Raw genomic sequence first — 15,385 nt, 5'->3', positions numbered from 1 at the left:
TCTCACCATGATATATGATACTAGCTGTAGACTTTTTGTAGATACTTTTTACCAATCTAAGGAAGTTCCCCTCTTTTCTTAGTTTGAAAGTTTTTATCATGAATGGGTGTTACATTTCTATCAAATGCTTTTTTCTGTATATACTGATATGATCATGTGATGTTTCTTTTTTAGCTTGTTGATGTGATGGATTACATTAATTGATTTTTGAGACTTGAAGCAGGCTTTCATACATCGAAAAATCCCACTTAGTCATGGTATATAACTTTTTGTACAAAGATCTTGATTTACTTTTGTAACAAAGGAGAAAGGGTTTTTAAAAAATTAACCCATCTGATTGTTTTAGGTGTATGTTTTGGGTGGGAACCTCGGCTTATTTCCTATCAATAGTTAATCTGTTGTCACAATATGTCTAGGATATTTCATTCCATTCTCCTCTCATTCAGAATGTCACTTTATCTACTGTTTCTGCAATGAGCCTGTATTTTCATGACTTCTGCATTTAAATTCTTCACCTTATTCCATATATTAGTAACAATCTTTCTAGTAAACAAATTAAGAATACCAGAGCTGGTGGACTTCTAAATGGAGTTTTTGCTTCCCTCTGAAGAGATCAGATTTTTGTCCACATATCCTATAATGAAATATTCCATGTCAATACTCTTGCTAAAGTGAATATATGAACTATTTTTCAATAGGTGGCAAACTGTTTGTTACCAGTTTGCAAAGACATAACTAGCTTTCATCAAAATGTAAACGTACTCATAGCTACTTTCATCAAGAAAATTTTGCTACAAAAATAATGTGTGCTTTGATGTAGTCCATTCAAATTTTGGCACAAATTCCTTGTTTTCATTTTAGACTGGTACTTTGGGTAGCATCACTCAAGAATGATCATATGAAAGTAACATCAGCAAGATGGTGAAACAGGTGGTCCCTGGATTCGGTCACCCTCTCAGAAAGGCAACTAGCATTTATCAGAGACAAGACACTTTTGTGAATATCCCAGAACCTGGGGGTGAGGCTGAAGCATGCCCTTGGACAAAAAAAAAAAAAAAAAAGGCCAGAAAAACTACATTAGAAAAGATAGACGAGCAATTTCACTTTCATTGCATTGCCCCGCCTCCAGACCAGCAGAATGCCACACTGAGGGTCCCTCTGGGTTTATGGCTACTCCAGCATGAAAAAGAGAGCTCAAGGTGGACATCCAGCTTCCCCAGCAGTGTTAGACAATTCCTGGGAGTCCCACTTCAATCTTACTTCATAGGTATCACTAGGGGAACCAGTGGGCCTAGACTACAGGGGATCTGCTAGAGATGAAAAGGGGGTGACGCTCATGGCAACCAGCAAGCAGATCTTGGCAGACTGTATTCCAACTGGCAGCAGCTCCTGTGCAGAGAGCTCAGCCATCTGCAGAACCGTGCCAGTGGACTCAAGTTGGCAAGGAGCTTGGCTGGCAGTTCTGCCTGGTTTAGGTCCTCAGCCAATAGGCTGTCCCCATGGAGTCCATCATATGACCTCACTTGGACAGAGTGGCAAGCCAGTAGCTCTGCCCAACTTCTAAGCATAGTCTCCAGTCCCACCCAACCAGTAAGCCTGGCTAGGGACCCCAAGAAACTACAGAGCCCATCCTATGGCCCACTGACGCAGTGAGTCAAGCCAGCAGTCCTACCCAACTTTGGAGCATGGCTTCCAGTCTCTCCTGAGCTGGGTGCCCAAACAGCAACCTCAGATTACAGCCAATGACCCCCATCCAGGCAGAGAGCCAAACCAACAGCCCCATCAAACTACAGAATATAGCATCTGGTCCCGCTTGACCAGGGAATATAAGCTGTGACACCATGTGGCCATGGCACACAGTCTATAGCTCCACACAGACAGAGAGCCAAGCTGAATTCCCCACCAAATTGTTGGGCATAGCCTCCAGCCCTGCCCAATCAGGAAGCCTGGCCAGAGGTCCTGGACTGTGGACCACATTCTTCAGCCCCACTTGGGCAGGAAGCCAAGCAAGTAACCCTGCCCAACTGTGGAGGATAGCCTCTGCCTCACCCCACCTTCCTCTAAGTGGGGAACCTGAATAATAACCTTGGACAGCCACAGAGCCCATTCTACAGGACTATACTTGAATGGGTGGTCAAACCAGCAGCCCCACCTAACTGTGGAACAGGGCTTGCAGCTTCACCCAACAAGGGTGCCTGGGTAGCAACCCTGCTCAGCCATAATGTCCAGCCTATGGTACTGCCCAATTGGTGAACACAGCCTACTGCCTCATATGGGTAAGGAGCCTAACCATCAGCTCTGCCTAATCATGGAGCATCTACCATTGCCTCACTTGTCTAGGGAGAACAGAAAGCCATCCCACCCAACTGCACAGCACATCCTACAACCTCACAGAACTGCAGAGTATAGCTGGTGGCCATGCCAGACTAGGGAGCCTGGGCAGGTACCCAACTGGAGAGCCTACCCTATGGCCCTGGCCAACTGTAAGGCAAAGCTTGTGGCTTTTCCTGAGTATAGACAGCCTGAGGCCTGGTCTAATCATGAAACCCAGACTACTGGCCCACCTGACTCTAGAGCCCAGCTAGCAGGTATGTCCAACCAGGGAGCCCTGACAGCAGCCCTGCCCTAACATGGAGGCCAGCCAGCAGGCTTAACTGACCATGGAGCACAGCCACTGGTCACCACTCCCCTGATCTCAGAGTATGGGAGGTGGTCCTGCCAAACTAGAGACCCTGATAGCAAGCCCTCTCTGCCCATGGACACTGTAAGTGATACATCCAGAACCCCAAACTGGACTGACTGACTGATAAACAACTTTCCCTGCTAAATTGAATCTGTAAAGGTTAGAAGAAGAGACCATTTCCTCAGTTACACAGATACCAACATACGAACACAAGGATCATGAAGGATCATGTAAACATGACACTACCAAAGAAAACTAATAAAGCTCCAATAACTGACCCTAAAAAAATGGAGATCTAAGAAATGACTGATGACAAATAATTCAGAATAATCCTCTTAAAGAAGTTCAGTGAACTACATGAAAACACAACTGGAAAACTGAACAAAACTAGGAAAACAATACATGAAAATAATTAGAAATTCCACAAAGAAATACAAACCATTAAAAACAACAACAGAAATCCTAGAGCTGAAAAATACAACGACTGAACTGAAGAATTCAATACAGAGCTTCAGCAACAGACTTGATGAAGCAAAATAAAAAATTAGTGAACTTGAAGACATGTCATTTGAAATTATCAGGTCAGAGGAGCAAAAAGAAAAAAGAATGAAAAAGAGAGAAGAACGCATACAGGACTTAAAGAACACCTTAAGGTGAAACAATACATCTGGGATTGTGGGAATCCCAGAAGAAGCGAGAAAGAAAGGGACAAATGTTTATTTAAAGAAATGATGGCTGAAAATGTCCAAACTTGGGGAGAGAAAAGGACATTGAGATTCACAAGGCCCAAAATTCCTTACATAGGATGAACATGAAAAGGGCTACACCAAGATACATTATAATTAAATTGTAAAAAGTTAAAGACAAAGAATTTTGAAAGCAAAAGGGAAAAGAAATTCGTTACATACAAGGGAGTCCCATAAGATTATCAGTGGATTTTGCAGCAGAAACCTTACAAGTCGGGAGAATACAGGAAGATACATTTAAAATACTGAAAGAAAAAAGTCAACCAAGAGTACTATATCCAGCAAAGCTGTCCTCAGATATAAAGGAGAGATAAAGATGTTCCCAAACAAACAACTGATGAGGGAGTTCATCAGCACTACACTTGGCTTCCAAGGAATGCTAAAGGGAGTTCTTCAAGCTGAAAAGAAATGGTACCATTTAACAGTGTAAAACATATGAATGAGTAAAACTCATTGCTGAAGGTACATATTCAGATTCTCTAATACTGTAATGGTGATGTATAAAACACTTTCAACTCTAAAATTTTTTTTAAAAACCTTATATATATGACAGCAAGAGAAGAAAGGAAGAGACTACAAAAGCCAGAAAACAACAGAATGGCACTGGTAAGTCCTAACCTATCAATATTATTTTAAAGAGAAATGGATTGAATTCTCCAATCAAGAGACACAGAGAACATAGGCAAAACATTTTCTGACATAAATCATAGCAATACTTTCTTAGATCAGTCTCCCAAAGCAAAAGAAATAAAAGCCAAAGTAACAAATGGGCTCTAATAAAACTTATAAGCTTTTGCACAGCAAAGGAAACCATAAACAAAAAGAAAAGACAACCTACAGACTGGGAGAAAATATTTGCAAATGATGCAACCAACAGGGGATTAATCTCCAAAATATACAAACAGCTCAAACAGCTCAATATAAAAAACAAACAACCCAATCAAAAATTGGGCAGAAGGGCTTCCCTGGTGGCACAGTGGTTGAGAATCTGCCTGCTAATGCAGGGGACACAGGTTCAAGCCCTGGTCTGGGAAGATCCCACATGCCGCGGAGTGGCTGGGCCCGTGAGCCACAACTACTGAGCCTGCGCATCTGGAGCCTGTGCTCCGCAACAAGAGAGGCTGCAATAGTGAGAGGCCTGTGCACGGTGATGAAGAGTGGCCCCTGCTTGCCACAACTAGAGAAAGCCCTCGCACAGAAATGAAGACCCAAGACAGCCAAAAATAAATAAATAAATAAACAAATAAATAAATAAATAAATAAAATTGGGCAAAAGACCTAAATAGACATTTCTCCAAAGAAGACACACTGATGGTCGAAAGGCATGTGAAAGGGAATACTCAACATTGCTAATTATTAGCAAAATGCAAATCAAAACTATAATGAGATATCACCCCACACCAGTCAGAATGACCATTATCAAAAAGTCTACAAACAGGGGCTTCCCTGGTGGCGCAGTGGTTGACAGTCTGCCTGCCGATGCAGGGGAGTAGGGGACACGGGTTTGTGCCCTGGTCCAGGAAGATCCCACGTGCCGCGGAGCAGCTGAGCCCGTGAGGCATGGCTGCTGGGCCTGCGCGTCTGGAGCCTGTGCTCTGCAACAGGAGAGGCCACAACAGTGAGAGGCCTGCGTACCGCAAAAAAAGAAAAAAAACAATTGGGCAGAAGACCTAAATAGACATTTCTCCAAAGAAGACACACAGATGGTCAAAAGGCATGTGAAAAGGAATACTCAACATTGCTAATTATTAGCAACATGCAAATCAAAACTATAATGAGGTATCACCCCACACCAGTCAGAATGACCATTATCAAAAATTCTACAAATGGGGGCTTCCCTGGTGGCGCAGTGGTTGAGAGCCCACCTGCCGATGCAGGGGACATGGGTTTGTGCCCCGGTCTGGGAAGATCCCACATGCCGCGGAGCAGCTAGGCCTGTGAGCCATGGCTGCTGAGCCTGCGCGTCTGGAGCCTGTGCTCTGCAATGGGAGAGGCCACAACAGTGAGAGGCCCGCATACCGCAAAAAAAAAAAAAAAAAGGTCTACAAATAATAAATGCTGCAGAGGATGTGGAGAAAAGGGAACACTTGTACACTGTTGGTGGGAATGTAAACTGGTACAGCCACTATGGAGAGCAGTATGGAGGTTCCTTAGAAAACTAAAAATAGAGCTACCATATATTCCAGCAATCCCACTCCTAGGCATATATCCAGAAAAGGCAAAAATTCTAATTTGAAAAGATACATGCACCCCAATGTTCAAAGTAGCACTACTTACAATAGCCAAGACTTGGAAGCAACCTAAGTGTCCACTGACAGATGAATGGATAAAGAAGATGTGGCATATATATGTACAATGGAATATTAGTCAGCCATAAAAAAGAATGAAATATTGCCATTTGCAGCAACATGGATGGACCAAGAGATTACCATACTAAGTGAAGTAAGTCAGACAAAGACAAATATCATATAATATAATTTATATGTGATATCTAAAAAATGATATAAATGAACTTATTTACAAAACAGAAACAGACTCATAGACACAGGAAACAAACTTATGGTTACCGAAGGGGAAAGGTGGGGAGGGATAAATTAGGAGTTTGGGGTTAACAGATACACACTACTATATATAAAATAGATAAACAACAAGGTCCTACTGTATAGCTCAGGGAACTATATTCAATATCTTGTAATAACTATAATGGAAAAGAATCTGAAAAAGAATATATATAAATAACTGAATCACTATTCTGTACACATGAAACACAACATTGCAAATCAACTATATTTCAGTTTAAAAAAGAATTATTTAAAAAAACATAGAATGGCTGAATGGATTTAAAAAAATAACAAGATACAATGATATGCTACCTATGAGAGATTCACATTAGCTCTAAGGACAGACATATGCTGAAAGTGAATGGATAGAAAAGATATTCCAAGCAAATGGGAACAAAAAGAACAGAGGTGGCTATACATGTATCAAGCAAAATAGACTTTAAGTTAAAAGTGCTTACAAGAGACAAATAAGACCATTATATAATGAAAAAGGGGTCAATTAATAAAGATGTAACAGTTGTAAATATGTATGCACCTAACATCAGAGCACTTAGTATTTAAAGCAAATGTTAACAGAATTGAAAGGAGAAATAAACAGCAATACAATAATAGTAGGTGACGTTACTACTCCACACTTAACAATGGATACATCATCCAGGCAAAAAATCAATTGGGGAAAAGCAAATTTGAACAACAGTATAGATCAAATGTACCTACCACACATATACAGGACATTCTATACAACAGCGCAGAATACACATTCTTCTCAAGTGTACATGGAACAACCTCCAGGAAAGATCATATGTTAGGCCACAAAACAAGTCTTAACAAATTCAAAATTATTGAAATCATACCAAGAATCTTTTTCTACCACAATGGTATGAAACTAGAATTCAATAACAGGAGAATAATTGGAAAATTCACAAATTTGTGGAAATTAAATAACACATTCCTACTCCTGAACAACCAACGAATCAAAGAAGAAATCTAAAAAGAAATTTTAAAAATCTTGACACCAATGAAAATAGGAACACAAAATACCAAAACTTATGGGAGGCAGCAAAATTATTTCTGAATGTTTATAGTTATAAATTTTCATTTTAAGAAAAAAGAAAGATCTCAAATAAACAACCTAACATTACACTTCATAAAACTAGAATAAGAACTAAGCCTAAAATTAGCTGAAAGAAGTAAATAATAAAGATTAGAAAAGACAGAAATATCTGCAATAAACAATAGAAAATATCAAAACTAAGAATTGTGTTTCAAAAGATAAACAAAATTGACAAACTTTTAGCTAGACTAACCAAGAAAAAAAGAAAGGACTCAAATAAATAAAATTATAAATGAAAGAGGAGACATTACAACTGATACCACAGAAATACAAAGGATCATAAGAGACTACTATGAACAATTATACACCAACAAATTGGATAAACTAGATGAACTGCATAATCCCTACAAACATGCAACTTACCAAGACTGAATCATGAAGAAATAGAAAATTTGAACAGACTAATAATGAGTAAAGAGATCAAATCAATAATCAAACACCTCTCAACAGATAAAAGCCCAGTACAAGATGGCTTCTGTGATGAATTCTACCAAATATTTAAAGAAGAATTAATGCCAATATTTCTCAAAAATTGAAGAGAGGGAACACTCCCAAACTCAATTGATGAGGCCACCATCACTGTCATACTGTCAAAGTGAAAGAAGGACACTACAAGAAAATAAAATTAGATGAGTTGAAAAAGAAAATATATATGTATAACTGAATTACTGTGCTGTACACCTGAAACTAACATGACATTGTAAATCAACTAGACTTTAATTAAAAAATCAAAAAAATAAAAAACAATAAAACTATGCCACAAAAATATTTTTAATTAAAAAAAAAGAAAATTACAAGCCAATATCCATGATGAAAATACATGCAAATGCAAATATTCTGAACAAAATGCTAGCAAAATGAATTCATTGAAAGGATCATATTCCACGATCAAGTGAGATTTTTATCTCTGAGATGAAAGCATGCTTCACCATATGCAAATCAATAAATGAGATCCACTACATTAACAGAATGAAGGATAAAAATCATATGTATCTTAATAGATGTAAAAAAAAGTATTTGAAAAATTTCAACACCCTTTCATGATAAACTCTCAAAAATAGGGTATACAAGAATGTACCTCAACATAATAAAGGCCATACATGAGAAGCTCATAGCTAATATTATAGTCAATGGTGAAAGCATTTCCTTTAAGATCTGGAACAAGACAAGCGTGCCCACTCTGACTACTCCTATTCAATATAGTACTGGAAGTCCTAGCCAGAGAAATTAGGGAATAAAAAGCAACCCAATTGGAAAGGAATAAGTACAACTGTCTGTGTTTGCACATGAAATAAACTTATATTTAGAAAAACCTAACGACTCAACCAAAAAACTGCTGGAAAGAATTCGGTAAAGTTTCGGGTTACACAGTCAACACAGAAAAATCAGTTGTGTTTCCATACACTAACAACAAACTATCTGAAAAATAAAGAAAGAAAACAATTGCAATTACAATACCATCAATAACAGTAAAATTCTTAGGAATAAATTTAAATAAGTGAAAGATCTGTATATTGAAAGCTATAAGACTTCGATAAAAAGAAAGTGAAGAACAAATGAATAAATGGAAATATATCCTGTGTTCATTGATCAGAATAATTAATATTGTTAAAATGTCCATACTGCCCAAAGTGATCTATAGATTTAATGAAATCCCTATCAAAATTCCTATAGAATTTTAAACAAAAAACAATCCTAAAATTCGTATGGAACCACAAGCAACCAGTGCAGTCCTAAAAAAAAGAACAAAACTAAAGGAATTACACTTTGTAATTGCAAACTTTATTACAAAGCTATAGAATCATAACACTATGGTACTGGCATAAAGATGTAGACCAATGGAACAGAATCGACAGCCCAGAGATAAACCCACACATATACAGTAAACTAATATTTGACAAGAAAGCCAAGAAAAATCAATGGGAAAATATAGTCTCTTCAATACATTGTCCTGGGAAAAGTGGATATTCATATGCAAAAGAATGAAACTGAACCCCTACCTTACACCACTCATAAAAATTCACTTGAAATGGATTACACCCGAAACTGTAAAACTCCTAAAAGCAAACATAGGGAAAAGGCTCCTTGACATTGGTCTTGGCAAAAAAAATTCTTTATATGACACCAAAATCACAAGGAACAAAAGTAAACAAGTGGACTACATCAAACTAAAAAGCTTCTGCACAGCAAAAGAAATGACCAACAAAATGAAAAGACAACCTACAGAATGGGGAAAAATATTTTCAAAACCTGTATCTGAAAACAGTTTTATATCTAAAATATATAAGGAAATCATATAACTGAATAGTAAAAATAATAATAATCTGATTTTAAAATGGGTAAAGGACCTGAATAGACAGTCTTCTACAAAAGAGATACACATGGCCAACAGTTCCATGAAAAGATGACATCACTAATGTCATGAAAAGATGACATCAATAGTCATCAGGGAAATGCAAATCAAAACCACAGTGAGGTATCACTTCAACCTGTTAGAATGACTATTATCAAAAAGAAAAGAGATAACATGTGTTGATGAGAATATAAAGAAAAGCAAACTTTTATACACTGTTAGTAGGAATGTGGGTTAGTGTAGCCATTATGGAAAACAGCATGGAGGCTTTTAAAAAAATTAAAAATAAATTACCACATGATCCAGTAATCCCACTTTTGGGTATATATTCGAAGGAAATGAAATCACCATCTCTAAGAGATATCTATTCTACCATGTTCATTGTAGCATTATTTACAATAGACAAGACATGGAAACCACCTAAATATGCACTGACAGATGAATGGATAAAGAAAATGTTATATATATATATAAATATGTATAACATTTATTTACATATATAAATAAAATTCAGCCATGAGAATAAAGGGAAATTATGCCATTTGACATGGCAACACAGAGACATATTCTTTGGTCTGGCCAACACACTTTTCCATTTTGAAACTCGAAGAGAATTTCAAAGGAGTTATATGAGAATATTAGTACCCCTCCACCTCAATCAATATAATATGATATTAAAGATAAAATGGTAAAATTAATTGGAGAGGAGTCATGTATGAATTATGGATATTACATTTCAGATAACCCACAGTGTTTGTTAGTTTGTTATAAACTGCAAAAAGCAAACCTGTATGCTTCTAACACCAGAGAGAATTTACCTCAGAAACATATTTGAAGATAACTCCATATATTACAAAAGAGATATGAGAAATTGTTGGAGTAAGGGCATATTATCTAATAAATGATACTGGTATTATGTGGAAAGAATCCATTTCCATTTCCCTCTACATATCAGAAGCCAAAATTCATTCTAGGTAATTAATTGTTTCTTTTTCTTTATCCTCCCACCCCTTTTGATATATTTAAGGTATGTAATCTTAGTGGAATTTGTTCACATGTACTGTGATATAACATTACTTGTTTTCCCAAATGATTAGCTAATTATTCTAACATCACTCACCAAATGTGTAGAAAAGAGTTATTAGCACAGCAGACCTGAGATTGCTAGTCTTATAAAGTCCTTACACGGTTGGCCTTTGGCTGGATTCTGTTAACCTGGATTTAAAGAAGGTTCCCACCATTCCCAGAACAGATAAGATTGGCTCACTGTACCTAAACTCTTTGTGCAAACAATATGGTTTATGCTGAATAACTTCTTTCCTTCTGGGAGTCTGGAATTTCGGTACATGCTAGGCAAAGGGTACCCCAACCTCCCCCAAATCTTGGGCACTGAGTATCTAATAAGCTTCCTTGATAAATAACATTTCACACATGTTGTCATCAATTGTTGTTGGAGGAATTAAGTGTATTCTGTGGGACTCCACTGGGAGAAGGCTCCTGGAAGCTTGCACCTGGTTTTTTTAGAACTTTGCTCCATGCGCTTTTTTCCTTCACTGATTTGGTTTTGCATTCTTTTGTAATAAATCATAGCTGTGAGTACAACTGTATACTGAACCTTGTAAGTCCTGCTAGCCAATCACTGAACCTGTGAATGGTCTTGAGGATCCCTGACACACTGAATCTTTCACTTTTCTCCATGAATCTGAACTGTCACCCTACTATAAATGCCCACATATACGTGGCAATATAAGGGCTCTCTATCTGTATTCCATTTAACTTTTCCTGAGTAGTTCTACTCTGTTTTACCAACAGATTTGACAAAATTTTAAAAATTCTTTGTGGGGCAAATACTTTCCAAGTTCCATATTATTTTTCTTTCAAAATTCCCTGAACTATTCACAGGCTTCTGTGTATATACAAATCAATAAGGAGTTCTTGAACCTTTAGGAACCTCTAAACCAAGAACCTCTAAAAGGCAAATGGGAAAAGCCTACACATACTCTGCTCACAAAAAGAAAACCAAACTGGCTAATAAACATCTGAAAGTAGGTTTAATCTCATTAATAATATCAAAACAACAATGCAATACCATGTTCCCCAATTCTATTAGTACAAGACTTAAAAATTTTGCTACTAGGGTTATAGACCTATTAAAAACTGTATCTACTAAGCTCACTATACAGTTCTAAGAGAAATTATCCAGCCTACAACCCCATACCAAAGGAAGAAGTCCTTGCTTGACTCTTGAGTAAGGCATGACAACTCGACGAGCATTGGACACCTGTAGGTGACAGTTCATGGAGCTGATGAAAGGCATCACGAGTGTCACTATGAAGGGGGTAGATGGCCTTCTAGAAAATCTCTGAAGAATGGATAGGCCTTTGACAGACATTATAGGGGGCTGGAGATGACTGGTAGGAAGGGACAAGTGAGTGAGAAAGTTGACCCCTCCAGGTGCAAGGAACTGTGTGAATAAGCTGTGGTGAAGATAATGTCTGTGAAAGCCTATTTTGTGTTACCTGTAAAATGCTATATAATGTATGTTCTGCCATAAAAGAATGTCTTTTTAAAGACATTCTTTATGTTATACAAACTCTTCCTGAGACTAGAAAAAGAACAAAAACTATCCTAACTCATTTAATAAGACTAATATAACTTTGAAACTATGGTGAGAAAACTACAGCATAAAAAAATAAAATCATAGACCAATATCACTCATGAAGAATAATGAAAAAACTGGCAAGTTGAATCTAGCAGTATATTAAAAAACAGTAAAAACAACAAAAAATACTGTGATAGAATGTCAAGGAGATAGGCATATCCACAATTACAGTCAGATTTCAGCACCTCTCTCTCAATAACAAGTACAGACAAAATAAGGAAACACATACAAAAGAAGACCTAAACAAGTTTATGAACCAACTAGACCTAACTGACATTTATAGAACAGTTCACAGGACAACAGAAAAATACACATTCTTTTCAAGTGCAATTGGAATATTTACCAAGATAGACCATATTCTGGGCCAAAAAGGAAGACTCAATAAATTAAAAGGATTCAGGCCACACAAAGTAAGTTCTCTGACCACAATGATACTGTGGTCAGCACTGTAGAAATACATAACTGAAACATATCTGGAAAAGCCTCAAATACTTAGGAACTACATAGCCTACTTCTAAATAACTCTTGGGTCAAAGAAGAAACTAAAAAAGAAATTAGTATGTAATTTCCATTGAAGAAAAATGAAAACACAACATATTAAAATTTGTGGGATACAGCTTAAGCATTATTAGAGGGAATTTTACAGTACTAAAAAACCTACCTTAGAAAAGCAATGGTCTCAAATTAATGACCTCAGCTTCTATTTCAAGTAGCTAGAAATAAAATAGTAACAAACACAAAGTAAACCAAAGAAAAAAAATAAGAGCAAAACCCAATGAAATAGAAACAAGAAAAACAATAAAGAAAACCAATAAAACTAAACACTAGTTTGTTGAGGTCAATAAAATTGATAAGCATCTAGCCAGAATGATAAAGGAAAACAAAAGACACAATTACTAACATTAGGAATGAGAGAGATGACATCACTAGATAATTTACAAATATCAAAAGGATAATAAGAAATTTATTGGCAAGGCTGAAGGTAAACAGACAACCCATAAATTGCTGACAGGGATGAAAATCTGTAATACCCCTTTGGAGGGATACTTCAGAGTATCTAATAAAACTACATATGAAGTTACCATTTGATCAACCATCCCCACTTCTAGGAATCTACCCTGAAGATATACCTCTAACCATACAAAAATTACAATTGCACAAGATTATTCTTCCAGCAGTGTTTGCAAGAGCAAAATATTGGAAAAAAATGCCCATATATAGGAGAGTAATTGAACCAATTATAGTAGTGACACATAATGGAGGAATATGAATCTGTAAAACAGAAATGAAAAAGATTGCTATGTACTAATTGGCTTCAAATCTGTAAAATGTGCAAATACTGAGGTTAATGGGATTAGTAAAATTTATTTTTTTCTAACTATACTCTCCTAAAAGGACTTTGGTATCTTGTGGATACCTCCTAAAGCTGAGCTCTGACCAAAAGGGATTACCACAAATAAGGGAATGCCACCAAGGATAGATGCAAATCGCCAAGTCTAAAGCACTGGCCAGAAAAAAAATACAAGGAAAAGAGCAAAGGGACAGCGGAGGTGAACTTGTGAGAATATTCATAAAGCAGTTTGTAGGTGGTTCCCAGAAGGACCCTCCTCTGAGGCCCAAGACTGAAAAGGGAGGGAGCCTCAGATGGAGCAGGTGGAACAATGACCCTTGTGTTTCTAGATGGGAACTGTTGAGGGCACAATGGGACTAAGCTCTTTCAGAATCTCACATCCAGGTCAGACCCCCAGGATGCTGCTGCCTGGCTTGAGATCCAGGAATCCTCTTGAGGGTTGAGAAGCTTGCTTATAACCCAATGAGAAATCCTATGTGAAGGGCCCAAAGCATCTAGGTTTCCTCCTTGTGAGTGTGTTGTCTCTCCCCTTCCCTAGAGCTGCCCAGATTGAGGTTCATTCCTCTCTTGCATCTCCAGGCAGCTGGAACCTTAGAGTAAAGGTCAGTCCTGTTGCCCTCTCATTACTCCCACCTCACTCCCGCCACTAACTTGCCCACAATATTGAGCCCAGCCATCCCGGCTGTCTGACAGACAGACAGAAGAGTGAGTGCCAACTAGGTGGGAGGAACGGAGCGTAGCTCACAGTTCGTATCCTCACACCTGCGTTTCCTGATCCAGGGCCACCGGTGTTCACAAATTGTCACTTCACCGTTTCCTCTTTCTGGGCTCCCCTGAAGCCAACTGCTTCCACGTGTCCACCTCTCCCACCCACACAGAGAAACAGTCACGCAGCGCTGGGCGGGGAGATGAGGGTGGGGTAGGGGCTTGCAGAAGGCAGGAGGGAGCGCGAGGCTCCGAGACACTTCCTCTACCCGGACCTAGTCTCCACCACCACCTCCCACGGATGCCAATATCCGGCGTCGAGCCCACCTCCTCTAGCAGCGGCCGATGCTTCCCTCCACGTATGCCTCCCGCAGGATGACTTCCTGCCTCTTCAGCTCCTGGACAAAAACAGACCCTGGCTAAGACGCTCGCGATTGGCTGAGGGACTGTGTCCTCAGCCAACAAAGGCCATAATTCTGGGCGCCTGAGGGATTAGCTTTCAGGCTAGTGCAGCATGGAGAGACACCCGCCCACGCATCCACCATCACGTCCGACCACTCCTCTCACTGCCGTCTGTCAAGCGTCAGGTGCAAGTCTTTCCCATCCCTTTTCAGTGCGACACACCTCCACGCCGGTCTAAGTGAGAGTGCGGTCACGTGACCCACAGTTAGCCCCACGTGACCGCGCACTCCGTAAGTCTGCTGCAGCCCTGCAGCACGCAAGGTACAGTCTTGTGCCTCTGGGGTTGAGCTGCTTGCTAGAACAATCTGAAGCTCCCGATGGGGGTGAAGATAGAGAGCTGAAAGGAAGGCTGGATTCGGAGCCAAAGCTTCCAGCCCTAAGCCTGGACCTTGCTCTGTGGGAGCACAGGGCTGGCGAGGAACACCCCACGAGGAGTTTGGAGACCAACTGACTTTTAATATTCTGTGCAAAACTCGGGCGACGTATTAAAACACACACAGGATCTGTCTTGAAAAATACTGATAGCCAAAACAAACATTCAATCTCCAATTTCCACCACCAGGACGAACTCTGTTAGCACTTGTGGTTTGTGAATGGAGGCAAAACTGCCACTTTGCCTTACTTCCATAAACCTTGCAGCCTAGAATCCGGTAGGAAAAAAGCACTTTGCACCCTGAGACAAACGAAAAGTGAATAAAACTTTGTATATTTCCCTTTAGCCTGGACTACCCCCCACCCCAAACCAACT

The 15,385-nt window shown here is 38.8% G+C and overlaps 2 protein-coding genes across 2 annotated transcripts in view; both read right to left on the bottom strand.

The window, feature by feature from the left end:
* GPRASP2 (G protein-coupled receptor associated sorting protein 2) overlaps positions 1-15,385 on the bottom strand; it is a 136,528-nt gene that overhangs the window by 55,537 nt on the left and 65,606 nt on the right.
* GPRASP3 (G protein-coupled receptor associated sorting protein family member 3) overlaps positions 1-15,385 on the bottom strand; it is a 95,336-nt gene that overhangs the window by 73,876 nt on the left and 6,075 nt on the right. The gene's annotated exons all lie outside the window — the stretch shown is intronic.

Source organism: Tursiops truncatus, chromosome X (assembly GCF_011762595.2).
Source record: "Tursiops truncatus isolate mTurTru1 chromosome X, mTurTru1.mat.Y, whole genome shotgun sequence".
Taxonomy (NCBI): domain Eukaryota; kingdom Metazoa; phylum Chordata; class Mammalia; order Artiodactyla; family Delphinidae; genus Tursiops; species Tursiops truncatus.
This window is presented reverse-complemented; position numbering and strand designations above follow the sequence as displayed.